This window comes from Pholcus phalangioides, unplaced genomic scaffold (assembly GCF_987345545.1).
Source record: "Pholcus phalangioides strain wild (caught in Gottingen) unplaced genomic scaffold, Ppha-v1.0 ptg000017l_1, whole genome shotgun sequence".
Lineage (NCBI taxonomy): Eukaryota > Metazoa > Arthropoda > Arachnida > Araneae > Pholcidae > Pholcus > Pholcus phalangioides.
The window spans coordinates 9767551-9782174 of record NW_028301610.1 but is presented as its reverse complement, the minus strand read 5'-3'; the positions used below and the strand labels follow the sequence as shown (position 1 = coordinate 9782174).

The window sequence follows — 14624 nt, the reverse complement described above, 5'->3', positions numbered from 1 at the left end:
TCTCACTAATGGCAGTAAATTGCAATATAACGATATGGCCAGAGTTGGTGTTTGGTGAAGTAGTGGGCCCCCAGGGTTAGAGCCCGGTCAGCCACACCCTTATGGGGGGGGGCATGATTCGGATCCTTTCGGCATCGTACACGAGACCAGGGCAACGTTAGACAACCTGTTAAGACGTCACTGGCTGTGTTGAGGATACCAAGAAGCGTCCAGATATTACCGAAGAACATAGTGTATAAATTTCTCCACGGGCAACCAAGATTTTCTCAGTAACAGCTGCTTTATGCACGATGTAGATGTTGCAATGGTACAAGCGTCTCAATCAGATGACCAAGGATCACTGCTCACAGAAGACGATCAAGTTGAAATTGCGACAGTGATGGTCCGCACCATCACAATTGGTTTCTAAGCGTATTTTTTCCACATCCCCGTTCTCATTGTGGTCACCCCAGAACTGATAAATAATTACTGCTATTATATCTTGTCAAGACAGACCTGGCGATCACACAAAACACAATTGGCTACAATTTTCAATCGAGGGAAACCTCGTTAGGGTTAAATACCAGATATAAGAAAGGGGTCGTTGTCCCATCGGAAACTGCCGGGCTATGGATATCTCCGCAAAGATTCGCGAACGAACAACCTCTTTACTGTCAATTTGCAGAAGCCAAATGGCTTCGAACATCATCAATCTAAACTCGATGTAAAATCGAACAATCGACTAAAGCGAACAACATTTCATATTGAAGACAGGCAGACCGAGAGAGAGAGAGAGAGAGTTGTTCTCCAAAACACGTACGGTATATACGCATTTTTTTAAAAGGTAAATTCTTGGGAAACGTCTGACCTTCGGATCAAACAACCCGGAAGGACCAAAAAAATAAATAAAGGGACTTATTGTTAAAGAAAAGGCCAAAAGTGCTTCAACGCCAATTTCAAGGTTTCAAAACAGAATTGAGCGAGTTTGAGCATAAAATAATAATCAAAGAAAAGAGGAATAAATATAATAATAAATTTGTTACTTTTTTTTTGTTGAAAAAAAAGGAGTATAATAATCGACGAACTCTTCTTCATGTTCGACAATGTACAAGGAAAAATAAAAATAGCATTGAAGAAGTTCCTTTTCTTGTCATTGACAAACAATCGCTAAATGATGTGATTCTTTTGACATCTTCACGCTAAATTTCATTTTCGCACCTCTTTTAGAGAAATGAATCATTTTCTTGTCTATCTGTTCGCCTTTAAAAAGTTGTTATTGATGAACTTGGGAAATATTCATTTTCTGCTCAATCCCATTGACAGCTGCCTGCTTGGTCGCTCTTCAACAACAACGCCGAAACCATCACGAAAACCAAATCGGATTCAACCACATTAACCATCAACACGCACACGCCTTTCAAAAAACGATTAAGAAAACCATCGAAAAGATTCCCGATCTATTTGGACTTTGAAATCCATTATCATACAGCAGCGTTTTCTCGATCTTTTTTGGTTCCTGAATTCCTTTTGGAACACTTGAAATAATATCCACGTTTTAGGGAACCCTTGACGAAATGTTCTAAGGCTGTTGGGGCTAACCTTTTCCAAGCCCGTGCCACTATCAAGACCATAATGTTTACGTGTCACTCAATTTTCATTATTGCTCTTATTTACGGCTTGAACTTGAACTACCAGACAGATACCCACGTTAATATTCCTCTAACGTAAAAGGGTATCTGTTGTAAAAGTAGCAATACCCTCCCCAGCCCATCAAATCCATCCACCCCACCTGAACAAACATGAGAACATTTTTTCATAGTATATGGAGGTAAAGAAAATTAAAATATATAGTAACCGCAAAATAATGTAAAAATTAAACATTTGTGGAAGCATAATGCACGTCACAGTCCAAGAAAGAAAAAAAAAGAGAAAATTGGGGGTGGGGGAGGACAACAGAAATGCAAACATGGTAAACGCAATAAAAAATGCAAAAATTAATCATCTATGGTAAATACAATGCACGTCACAGTCCAGGTACATATATATGAAAAGGGTGGGAGAAACCACCAGTCTTTCGATGAATCTTGTATTGACAAGTGGAGAGGACGTTTCTAATTGCATGTGGCCATCTGGTTGGCCTTTGTCATTCACGAGCTATTAGTTGATTGTTGACGCCGTCCATGTACGGTGCCTTTCAACATATATATATACGCTCCAAGATTGAAATATCCTATCTGCTTCCATAGCTTAGATGGTAGAGCACTCGTCCGGCAAGCGAGAGACCGGGGTTCGAGTCCCCGTGGGGGCAGTGATGAATTTCCTTCCCTGTAATCTTCATCTCCACAAATAACCAGTCTTTCGATGAATCTTGTATCAGTTATATAAATATAACACTGGAAAACACAGAACAATGAAAAATAAACGTCTGTGGTAAGCACAATGTAGGTCATAGTCCGAGAAAAAAAATGGGAACAACAGAAATAGGAAAACACAAAAATACTAATATGGTAAACACAAAACAATGCAAAAATTAAGCATCTGTGGTAAGCACAATGCACGTCAGTCTTATTTGCAGCTACCAAACCGAAAAGCGTAAACGTGGCCCAGGACTTGGCCGGCGCACGGTGGCACCGTAGACTTGTAAGTTTGAATATTGTAAATTTGTATATATTTGAAACTTTTAAAAAATTGTAGTGGTTTTTTTTTTACGTGTTTTATTATAGTGTATGTAATACATTTATATGTGGATAATGAAACACCGCCCAGCCCCTCCTCCCCCCCCCCCTCATCCGGGGCAATGGCTAAAATTGATAATTGTCGATAGAGCCTGGGTGGTGCACGGTATGAAACGAAATGAATATTTACGGCTACCAGAGACGTACCGTATATATGGGATTGAGACTAAATTACCTGTTTTTCCTTAAAATTTTAATTAAATACTAAAAACCCTGCTACATGTCCTGTGCCAGGGTTTCTCATCCTGTGATTTCCATTTTGTGTGTGTGTGTGCGTGGTGCTCTTAAAAACACGTTGAAGACGTGCCTTTCCCTAGATATGTTTAGAAGTTATACGTACCTTTAGATCATGCTTCCCAACTACTACGGAATTTCCGTAGTTTCTACAAATGTCTACCATAAAATACTACCGGAACTACGGCAAATCGTGGGAACCACGGAAGTCTGTTTCTTTTAGAAATTTCTTTTGTTCAGGGATTTCCTTGAATTCCATTATCCTATCGAGTACAAAATGATGTCACGCAAAGACTGCATCTCCAAAGAATAAATATCAAATTAATAACAAATCAACAATTGACATAAAAAAAAGGTGGGCTTTACACTAAGATAACTTATCGTACAGGCCCGTAACTAGACTGGGGCCACCGCGGCAGTGGCCAGGGTCCCTCAGAAAAAATATACACTTATTTTGCAACCTTTTCAAGGGATTCTCCAAGAAAAAGTCTGCCCGGGGGCCACCGAGAAGACACGCTACGGCCCTGCTACAATGACCTACAGTTCTTTTTGATAAATAAAAGAAAGTTCAAATTTCACTTGCAGATGGCGCTGTAAAGCGAAAAACTCGACATCTATATAGCCTATATAAAATTGATTTTCTGCGCGTCTGTCTGTGTCAATTCAAATCTATAATTTCATACGAATCTTTGTCAAATTTTTTATGTGTACCAAAACAGGCCCCAACTTAAACGATAGGCCACTTTGGAAGTTCGTCAAAGTTGGGCAAATTCTCGATGGGATCAAAAATCTGTCCAGAAACAATAACTTTTGGAATGTCTACTTTGGTTACCTGGGTTCCCAAACAATGGTTTGTCACTTTTTTTGTGCTTCCGGTATATGAAGAAAACCCGGGCAGTGCCAAGTATTACTGCTAGTTTGACAGAGAATGTCATATTCACAATTTTTTTCTAAAGTTGAAGAAAATTGATTTGAATTGTAAAAAAAATTCACGAGAAAATTTTTTTTTTTTTCGCGGGACGTTTCCCCCTCCTCCCCGTGATGAACATTGCCACTACGGTGAGTCTTGGTTCCAAGGTTGGCATCATGGCCGCCATAAGGGTAGGACTGACAAGGCTCCAGCCCTACGGACCTGGGCAATTACCAGCATTTTTGTTTTTTCATGTTATAAATTCATTATTGAACGGCCCGTGAAAAGTCTGGCTTATAGAAGCCCGCCAAAGATCTCAGCCAAGGGGCCCTACTCTAGGATATGGGGGCCATGTCTGTCATGTATGCTTTAGATATGCGTAAGCGACTTGCGTATCACTATAAATGCGCAATCAGTGTCCGTGTCCGTTCTCCTAGGAATTCCAGTAAAACACATCGCACTATAATTTAATGTTTTTTACACTTTCATACTTCTCTACTTGTTTTGCTATCAATTTTTGCGTACCCCTGTATGACCCGTCACGTACCCAAGGGGTTACGCACACCGCAGATTAGATACCACTGATTTATTCCATTAGCTGCAGTCGATACCAAAAAAACTAACAGCTTATGACTTCTATTTGCCGAACCCCAAATAATGTCCCGAGGAAAAACCTAGGGTACCTACCACACAGAGCCCCCTTTCTACACAGGATAAATTTCCAAAAAGTATTTCGGTCCATCTCATCCCCAAAAACCTCCGGAATCCCCACACAGTGCAAGTCCTTTTCCATCATCTTCACCACCGATGTTCAATTAGCTGACAAATGAGGACTTTATATAAAGTTCTCGAGTTTTATTTCTCTTTTTTGATATTTTTATTTACTATTTATCTTTTTGCTATTATTGCTATTCTTAACGCCGAAAAAATATCTTCTGAGCCTTTTGACACGCACACAATGTGTTCTAGAATCTTCTCTTATCACGCAACTTACCATCATCTGACAAGTCTTGATGAACTGTAAGAAGATTACCCCAAAGGTACGTACGCAAGGAAGCCAAAGAAAAGAATAGCTCTTGTAATATCGAGTAATATTTTCGTCTTAAGGGGTCTCGTATCTTTTAACGTGGTGAAAGCTATGCTCTAGTACAGCGTTTCTCAACCTTTCTGAACTCAAGGACCAGTGAAATGTCTCGATGGACCACTTTTTTTTTTGTCCCGTATTACGGGACATTCCTTAGTATTTAGTTGTTTAGAATTTTTTTTACACATTGGTCTCGTATTGTCAATTATAAATTCAAATGCTTATTTGAATTTACAGTATAAACTAAAAAAACAGTGTTTGCATAACTTATTATGATAATTATAGCCGTAAATACAAATATTCATCTCATATTTGTCAGGTTCAACGTTTTTCCCCCCTCAATTTTACAGCAATTATAACTGATTTACCGACTTATGGTAATCTGACGACGTCCTGTATTTAACTGTATTTAAGATCCCAGTTTTTCCCGTATTTTCTCTCGATAAATATGGTCATCTGCTCATTTGAATGTTTTATCGTCACACATTTTTGTTCACTGCGATTTGTATCAGCCTTTTATTTCTCCCAACCCTTCAGCAATTTTACAATAATTAGCAAATTTGTCTTCAATTGCATTTTTTTGGCTGCAATTAGTGATATCCTGTATATTTAGGACCACAATTTTCCACATTTTTCTTGATGAGGTAGGGTGATCACGTCCGTAGCACATTTCCAGATCACTTAAATGGCTCGCGACACATTTACAGATCATTTAAGCAGCCCGTGGAACATTTATAGATCACTTAAGTGACCCACGGCACATTCAAAGATCTCTTAAGTGACCCACGGCACATTCAAAGATCACTTAAGTCACCTGCCGCGCTGATCCAAATCACTTAAGTGGCCCGCGACACATTTTCAAACCAATGAAGTGGCCCGCACTTTCCAAAAGGTTGTTTTACGGCATTAAAATTATTTAACAACTACTGTTTGGCGTTTGTTGCTTGATTGGGTGACGGCCCTTTTCTTGTTACTTGTGCTTCAATTTAATTATGGTTCAGCGCAGCCCTAAAGGAATCAACAAGCGAATGATTTCCCTTGGGGACTTGGAAGACATTCTAAAAGCAAAAGAGTGGATTTTGATGGTGGAATTGGGGGAAAAAATAGTCCTTTTTTCCCATTATTATTATTATACGAGGGTCCGTCTGTGAGTCTAGATTCGAAAGATGTAGGTCTTGACCGGGGTTCTTCGATGGATGGTCCGTGGACCGCACGTTATTCGAAAGAGTCCGCGGGTTGTGTTTCAGAACTGGCTGGGTTATATCTGGAAAGACCAGGTCCTGAACAACGTCAACTCTTTTCGGCTTGGTTGCTCGGGTGAGCACTCCGTGTCGCTGTGGACAGCCCAGGTGCTGGACCACATCTACTCTTCCCGGCCTAGTGGCTCGGATGAGCCCTTCTTGTCACACTGGCTAGGCCAGGTCGTGGAGCACTTCTATTCTTCTCGGCCTGGTGGCTCAGGTGAACCCTTCGTGTCGCCCAGGTGTTAGGCCACATCCCTTTTCTCTGCTTGGTGGCTCTAGTGAACCCTCTACCTTGGCGGCCAGGCCAGGTAATGGGCCACTTCTACTCTTCTGGGCTTGGTGGCTCGGGTGAGCCCTTCGTCTCGCAGAATTTAGAACAGAACAAAAATAGTGAAAACGCTGTATAGCGAGAGAACTACAGGTCTGAATAAATTCTTTTGGAACTGTGCGAAAATAATTTTGCGGCTCCTCTGAAAAATATCCGCAACGTCATTAATGGTTTAATTGTCTGAGGCCTTGTCAAGAGCCCGGGGATCTTCCATATATTTCAGGGATGCTTAACTTTTAGGAGAGTACGGGCCACTACATTGGTTTGAAAACGTGTAGCGGACCATTTAAGTGATCCGTAAATAAGCAGCGGGTCTCTTAAGTTATTTGTAAATGTGTCGCGGGCCGCTTAAGTGCTCTGGAATAGTGCCGCGGGTCAATCAAGTGATTTGTAAATGTGCAGTGGGCCGTTTAAGTGATCTGGAATTGTATTGCGGGTTAGGTCTACTCTCAAGGGATCTTTAAATACGCCGCGGGTCACCGAAGTGGGACTTACCACATTTTCACGTGTATAAGGAACCCCCTGATATTTTGGGATTAATATTTGGAAAAAAAGTTGTAAAGATATATCTACTCTTGTATAATAATATCCATGTATAAGAAATTCCTCCCATCTTTGAGACCCAATATTTGACAAAAAGGGAATCTTTATATAAGTTAAAATACGGAAAGTGATCTGGGAATGTTCAGCGGACCACTTAAATCAGGAGTTCTTAACCTATGTGTTGCGACCCACAGGGGCATCCGAGGTCCGTGGGTCGTGTAGACCCACTTACAGCCGAGTATTTTTGAGCTATGGATAAAGACTGAAACTTCATTCGCAATGTTTTTCCAAAAATTAATCGTACAAATCTACTTTCAGCCTTTCTTGAGCTATGGGTCACGATCCAAACTTGATTCGCAATGGCTTCCGAAATGGGTCGTACAAACCCTCTCAACGCCAGGGATTCTTGAGCTATGGGTCACGACAGGAAATTGATCTGCAATGGCTGCTAAAATGGGTCGTACAAGCCCTCTTACAGCCGAAGATTCTTGAGCTATGGGTCACGACAGGAAATTGATCTGCAATGGCTGCTAAAATGGGTCGTACAAGCCCTCTTACAGCCGAAGATTCTTGAGCTATGGGTCACGACCCAAACTTGATTCGCAATAGCTTCCAAAAAGAGTCATACAAACCCACTTATAGCCAAGGATTCTTTAGCTATATAGGTCACGACCCGAAATTTCTTAGCAGTGGCATCCGAGATGGGCTGTAAAAAAACCCTTACAGCCGAGTATTCTTGTGCTATGAGTCACGACAAAAATGTTATTCTAAAATGGGTCGTAAAAATCTACTTACAGCCAGCGATTCTTCAGCTATGAATCACGACCCAAACTTCAGGACTTCCGAGATGGGTCGTAAAAAATTAATTTATAGCCAGGGATTCTTGAGCTATAAGTCCCGACTGAAACTTGATTAACAGGGGCTTACTAAATGAGTCATTCGAATTTGCTTACAGCCTGTTATAAATGTTCTTATTGTGTTACTGTTTTCACTCATTTCGAAAAACAGCCCCATGGGTCGCGAAGCTGATTTTGGGTCGCAGCTGAGAAATTTTAAAAGCCCCTGACTTAAGTAATGTGCACCGCAGGTCACTTAAGTGATCTGTAAATATACCACGGCTTTCTTAAGTGATCTGTCAATGTGGCACTTAGTTCATTTTTACAAAATTAGGTTTGAGGTCAATGGTCACGGGTTGAACACGTATGGTCTACAGCCATTCAAAGGTGTTTGATATAGCCTAAAGATGTTTGTCAGCCAGTATTTAAATTTTCGGCCACGAAATATTATAAACTTTAGGCCACCCTTTTATCCACCCTTCCACCCGTCTTAACGCATGGACCTACCCGGGCACGGCCCGGGGTCCTCAAGAGAAGAGGTACCTCAGAAAAAGGAGACGTAGTTGAATTTTTCGAGAATTTTCGAGGTAGGGCCTCAGAAAAATCTCTTGGTCAGGAGGCCCATGATGCTCTTAAGACGGCCCTGAACCCCTCATGTAGAAATCAGGTCCAATATATATGGGCTCTATTTTCTGTACCTTTCTTGTGAATAGAAATTAAATCTAAATGAAATACTAACACCACGGCCCAGTGTGGCTGAATTCCACTCATAGACTGAAGTCCAGGCTTGTGATAGTATAGGGTGATACTATAGGGGTTCTTAACCTTTTTCAGCCGCGACTCAAAATCCACAACAACACGAGCTTCCCGACCCATGGGATTGTTTGTTTTGTACGCTTCTTAAGACGGCGCTGGGAGGCCCCAGGGATGCATCCTATTTTTTCAATTGGTTAATTTTCCTAATTTATCTTGCATGTTGTGATACTGTAGGTAACTTTTTGTTTATTGTACATAATTTAAATTCATAACTAGGGCCAATCAAGACCACGCGAGCATGAATACGAGCACTCTTGGGTGCTTCATGGAGGTCTTCAAAGAGCACCCCGCTGTGAAGATACCTCGATTATACCGCTCTTATTATCAGTATTTAGTCGTTTGTATAATTTCAAATTAAGGGCTATGGAGAAGCTTTTTTAAGAAACTCCACCAGGATATGATGACACAAAGCACCGATAAAACCAGAACTGCGCTTTTTCCATGGACCCATGGCATGATCAAATCGTGCATGGATGGGGGTCCCATTATTCCTATACTCACAATGATGTCTAGACGGTCCACCTTTGAATTAGAATGAAGGTAGAGGACCTCCTTCATAAAAAAAAAAATCCATCTCAGTTTACCATCGATTATGCTACAGAAACAACTGCCCTTTTCGGACCAAGCAATTGGGTGCCCCCTTGGTTTTGGATCCCGCCGCCGATCATCTCATGGTCCTTAGTTTTCTTGTTTTGTTCGACAGCAGAAAAAAAGGACCGTGGGGGGGCCCCTTTTTTCCGTCATTGGAGAGGAAATGAAGCGCATAAGTTTCTTCATTTGGTCGATTTGTCGACAATACCTGATCGGTTTACCTACAGCGCGATATGTTGTTCCACGGGGGAAGTGCTCTCTTTTATTGTGGTTCTTGTGGGGCCCCCCCTTATTTCTAAAAGTCCCCGAACTTCGGCAAGTGTTTGCCGTAAAATGGGATCTGGTATTCATGATGGTTAATATGATCTCTTGAATGTAGGACGGTTAACCTACTATATGTGATGAATACTTTGGTGCGTCCCCTTTGAAAAAGACCAGGACATGAAGGGTCTTATTTTACTTTTTGCGGTGGGGTATGTAAGTTAGCTTTATTTCAAGATATTTACAAGATAGTATAAGAATTGGGGATCCGTGGACCCCCACGTGGAGAAGGCTCTGACAGGGCTGTAGTCAGGCACGGATCCAGGACGATGTTTGGAGGGGAGAATTGTGTAAGTTCGTTTGATAGTCCCGTATTTTACGGGACACAAAATTTTCCCATATTATTCGGCTCTTGGAAGGGGCGGTCGTTCTCATTGCCCCTCCTCCCCCTTGGATCCACGCCTAAGCGAAGGCAGACATTTTCAGCTATAAATGGAATGGAAGCAGGTATCTTCAGCTACGAGAGAGAATGGAGCAGAGAGCCAGACAACTTCAAATTCGAATAGAGCGAAGGCAGGCATCTTCAGCTGCGAATGAAGCCGAGGCAAATATCTCTTCAGCTACGAATGAGGCCTAGGAAGACAACTGCAGCTACGAATGAAACAGAGGCAGGCGGATCCAGGGCGATGTGTCGGAAAAGCGAATTATTGTGTAGTACAGCGGTTCTCAACCGGTGCTCCGTGGAGCCCTTGGGGCTCCTTGTGTACTCTCCAGGGGCTTCGCGGCCGCTCGAGGAAATTAAAAAAAAACTGTAAAATTTTAAAAATAGTTATAAATATTTTTAAATAGTAAAAATAAATCAGTAACTTTAATGAATAATTAAAAAAGGGGCCTACGGGGCTCCGCCATAGAATTTTGTTTATTAAAAAGCGAGTCAAAAAAGGTTGAGAACCGCTGGTGTAGTACATCAGTTTATCCCGTATTTTACGGGACAGACGAATGTTCCCCATATTATTTGGCTCTTGAAAGGGGCTATCGCCCCCCCCCCCCCCCCGGATAAGCGCTGTTCTCTAACCCTGGTGGCAGCAGGAATCTTGTATCTTTTAACTCAAATTTTGAAGGAACCTATAAAAAATTATTATCTGGGATACAAATACTGCTACGGGATACGGAGGTTCTGTAGGATATCTTAGAAATAAACGCCCTAGCTAATTCTGTTAAAAATCAATTAATTAATTGTTTTCACGATACCGAAAAATTTAATCTCAAATCTCTGATTGCTCAGCAGTGATTAACTTGGACACTGCACGTGTCTTGAAGTTCTGAGAGCCATCTACCGGCGGTGAGAAGAGCTACAAACAATAGCTATGTCGGTGGAAACTTTTCCCACTTAACATGGAAGTACAGTTGAATTTTTTAATTTTCTAGTACTGTATTAGTTTCTGGACTTTACACGCTCATCAACGTCTCAACCACATCATTGTCCCGTGGCCCCCACATCCAGCAGCAGTGCTCCATGATCTTTGATGGGCCGCAAGCAGAGGCGGATTTAACGGCGGGCGTACCGGGCGCGTCTTCGGGGCCGCGACTTCTAAAGCGCCCAGAAAAACCCAACGTTCACTCTTTTTTCTAATTGGAGGGGCCAATATTTTCTTTTGCGCCTGGGGCTTCGGCCGACTTTAATCCACCACTGGCCGCGAGACAGATTTTTTACGGGCAGATTTTTCAAAATGATGAGAATCGTCCTGTTCCCCCGGGCTGGAAACCTGTCATTCCCATCCTTGTGAGGAAATGTATGTAAGTCCAAGGGGCCTTGGAGAAAAGTGATGACCTGGGCCTCCTCCCTCCCTCCTCACCCAGTGAGGCTGAATTTCCAGCATTGTCATCAAACCACAGGTGATAAGAATGTGGATCTACCAGCCAAAAATTCACATTCAATGAAACTCAAATTCCACGAAATTTTGTTGTTATAACCAAGGTACCTTTGCAACCAAAGGTGACGTTTTTAAGACCATTTCTGACGAAAAATTTAATCAGAGACAATCAAATACTGTACATGAAGAGTTTTTATTTCTTTATAATTAGGGTGAGCATGTCAAGAAAAAAACGGAAAATTGGGATAATGTATTTCACGGGAAAAACATGAACTTGGCAAATGTGTGTGAGATGAATATTTAGTCATATTCATTATACAACAATTTATAAATTACTCAAATCACCTTTATTCCTGATTCCAGTAAAGATTAGAAATTAAAGCAGGCTTTGTTGAAAAAACGGGGAAATTTTTGTAAGAAAAATTCGGGAAGGGCAAAATACGGAAATGTTTTGTATATTGGTCCTATCAATGAAAGTCAGTCATGTCAAGTCGGAATGTCAAACATGTAATAAATCTTTTAACATTTAGTTGTAAAGAGAACAACAGACGAACATTCCCTAGATGTAATTGGCTCTAATCTCAGGAATTTCTTTGAAAAACGACTTTGAAACGATAAAAAATTAAAAGTGACAAAAAAAATTGTCATTATATCCGACGTGGTTGCTTTTGAACGACGTTATAAGCAAGGTTCATCGACATTATTCTCTATCGGAATCAATCCGGACCACCAATTACTCACGTTATAGCCGAGGTGACGTTACAACCCCGAGTTTGACTGTACTTAGCTCTGTGAAATTATGATAACCTGATCTGATCGTCATGGAGGTCCCTATGCATCAGAGACCCCCCCCCCCCACCACGGGTAATGGCTGATATTGCTCCAGACTGGGGGGGGGGGGGGGAATCAACACAATTTTTAATAATAGCACTATAAATGTAGCTGGAAAATTATATAAGGGCGATTGAAAATCAACCTTGTGGATATGTGGGAGCCTTGATTATCATACCTTTATTTGAAGGCCGCTACACATTACTCTGACATGATGTGGGACCACGTTTCGTCTTTGGTCTAAATCCCACGCCGATTCTGAGGGACTATGCTGCCATTGCAGTCTCAGGATTCAAACCTGGCATTGATGCAAGAGGTGTTATATAATATGCATAATATTTGGGTACCATGGGACAGTCTCGTAGCCATCAAAGAACGAACAAAAACACTGAAAACCTAAAAATAACAATGTATAAGAGATTAATGAAAATTCTTCATGAATGAAAGTCTTCAAAAATTGGGACATAGGGCCTTTGGTTCCACCCGTTAAGACATGCTTATTTGATCCCAAGAATCATCACCATGGCCTTTTACTTCGAGACGCATAGATTAGAATTTTCTAACATTTCAGAGTTTGGTAGAACCTTCGATTATCACGAGACTCACGGTCCCCAATAGAATAATACTGACCAATTTTAGATACGATTCCAATTTTATTTGCTCCAAAATAGCTTCAATTACCGGTTTGAGAGCTTTTTCTGCGGTCCCGCAGTCAGGGCCGCAACTAGCTACTTTGTCATCTGGGGCAAGCCGGCATTTCGGCGCTCCTTGTAATGTAGAAGAAACAGTTAAAGGGTGAATTCGGCGCTCTCTTCTGGATCAGGGCCCGGGCACCAGACCCGCCTGCTCCCCCCCTCCCCAGTCGCGGCCCTGTCCACAGTATCAAAAGCTAAAATCTAGCACAACAATCAGAAATTTCTACGTTTGACAAATACCCATGATCGTTTAGGTAAAATGAATTTTTTTTGGGTTTCACAGTATCAGAAGCTGCCACCAATACAACAAGAGATATACATTTGACAAATATTTATTCTTTAGGGTACGATGGAAGAGCCTTTTAATAATCAAGGAGCAAAGTAAAACATTGGAAACCTCTTAGAAGGAATCTAAAATCATGTATATCCTCAGACTAAATACCTCCTGAGGTCATCGTACGAAATCAATCAATACATAGAAATTTCTCTCTTCCAGAAACCAACACGAATATTGATGGTACACAAACAAGCATGTCCTTACTGGTTCATCAACTCCAGTCTCTTCTTCTCTCGCATATATACGCACATACTTAATCTTATACTTTCCAAGCCTCCTCGTAAATCTCGTTGTAGTTACCTACTCTGCGCAGTTATGAATCTGATTTATAATCCTCTTATGATTCCCAAATCAACAAACAAGCCATTCTCTACCGAGTTTCCGGATCATATAACTAGGGTAACCACGGAATCAAAACATTGGAGAGATAAAAGTGTATCTCCCAAAGGACCACCACAGTCCCTCCGAAACCATCCTTCAACAGCCCAATGGCTTCTACTCTTTTTTACTCCCCCTCCACCTCTCCCTCTGAAAAATGTTTTCGAATAATGTGATCACAATAGCGAGCTTTAATAATGCTTCTAGGAGCAGCAGCAGCGGTAGAGAGAGAGAGAGAGATTGGAGCCAGAGCCATGCTTTCAGCAATGCAACAAGCCCATGCCAAACGAGCGATAACAGCTCCACCTCTTGCACCCATACTGGAAACTTCTGTGAGGGGGATTATAAGACTATAATCAGCTTAACTCTGCGTATGCGCTTTCTGGCTATGCTTGGTTAAGGTCATAAGGTCTTTAATGGATTATTATGTTCGCCAAGACAAAGCTATTAGCACAGCTAAACCTTCTACAGTTCATGTTTTGCTCAAAAAAAAAGGAGACTATTATATTATTATTTTTAGTTTTCTATCATTATATTCTGTTGGTTGGTTGGTTTCAGAAGGATTGCTCCTCCTCCTTCTGGCTGTAAATCCCGATGTACCACCACCTATCAACCGTATATTTGGGACTCCAAAGCTGTATCTACCTACAGGTTTTTGAAAGCCGCTTGCTCATTTTTCCAAGGCTCATAGAAATCTGAAAGGGGACATCTACAAAGATACGACGATTCAATATTGTAGATGCGTATGTTATGTGTTTGTTGCACAGTATCTTTCTTCGGAATTTTATTAATCCCGAAACCCAAGGAGAGACTCATAAGCCTCCTACAAAGAAATGGGGGGGGGGGGTGCATTCATGGCAGTATGGAAAACCTCGTTTTAGTTTGGATCTCTGCTAGAATACGTATAGGGTTTCTGCTACGATGTTGAAATGCTAGTTTTGTTCTAGA

General features: G+C 41.4%; 1 non-coding gene across 1 annotated transcript; it reads left to right on the top strand.

Moving 5' to 3' along the window:
* The first annotated feature begins 2215 nt into the window (after positions 1-2215).
* Positions 2216-2287, top strand: TRNAA-GGC (transfer RNA alanine (anticodon GGC)). The gene has a single exon. It is a non-coding gene; the product is annotated as a tRNA-Ala (tRNA).
* The last annotated feature ends 12337 nt before the right edge of the window (positions 2288-14624 follow it).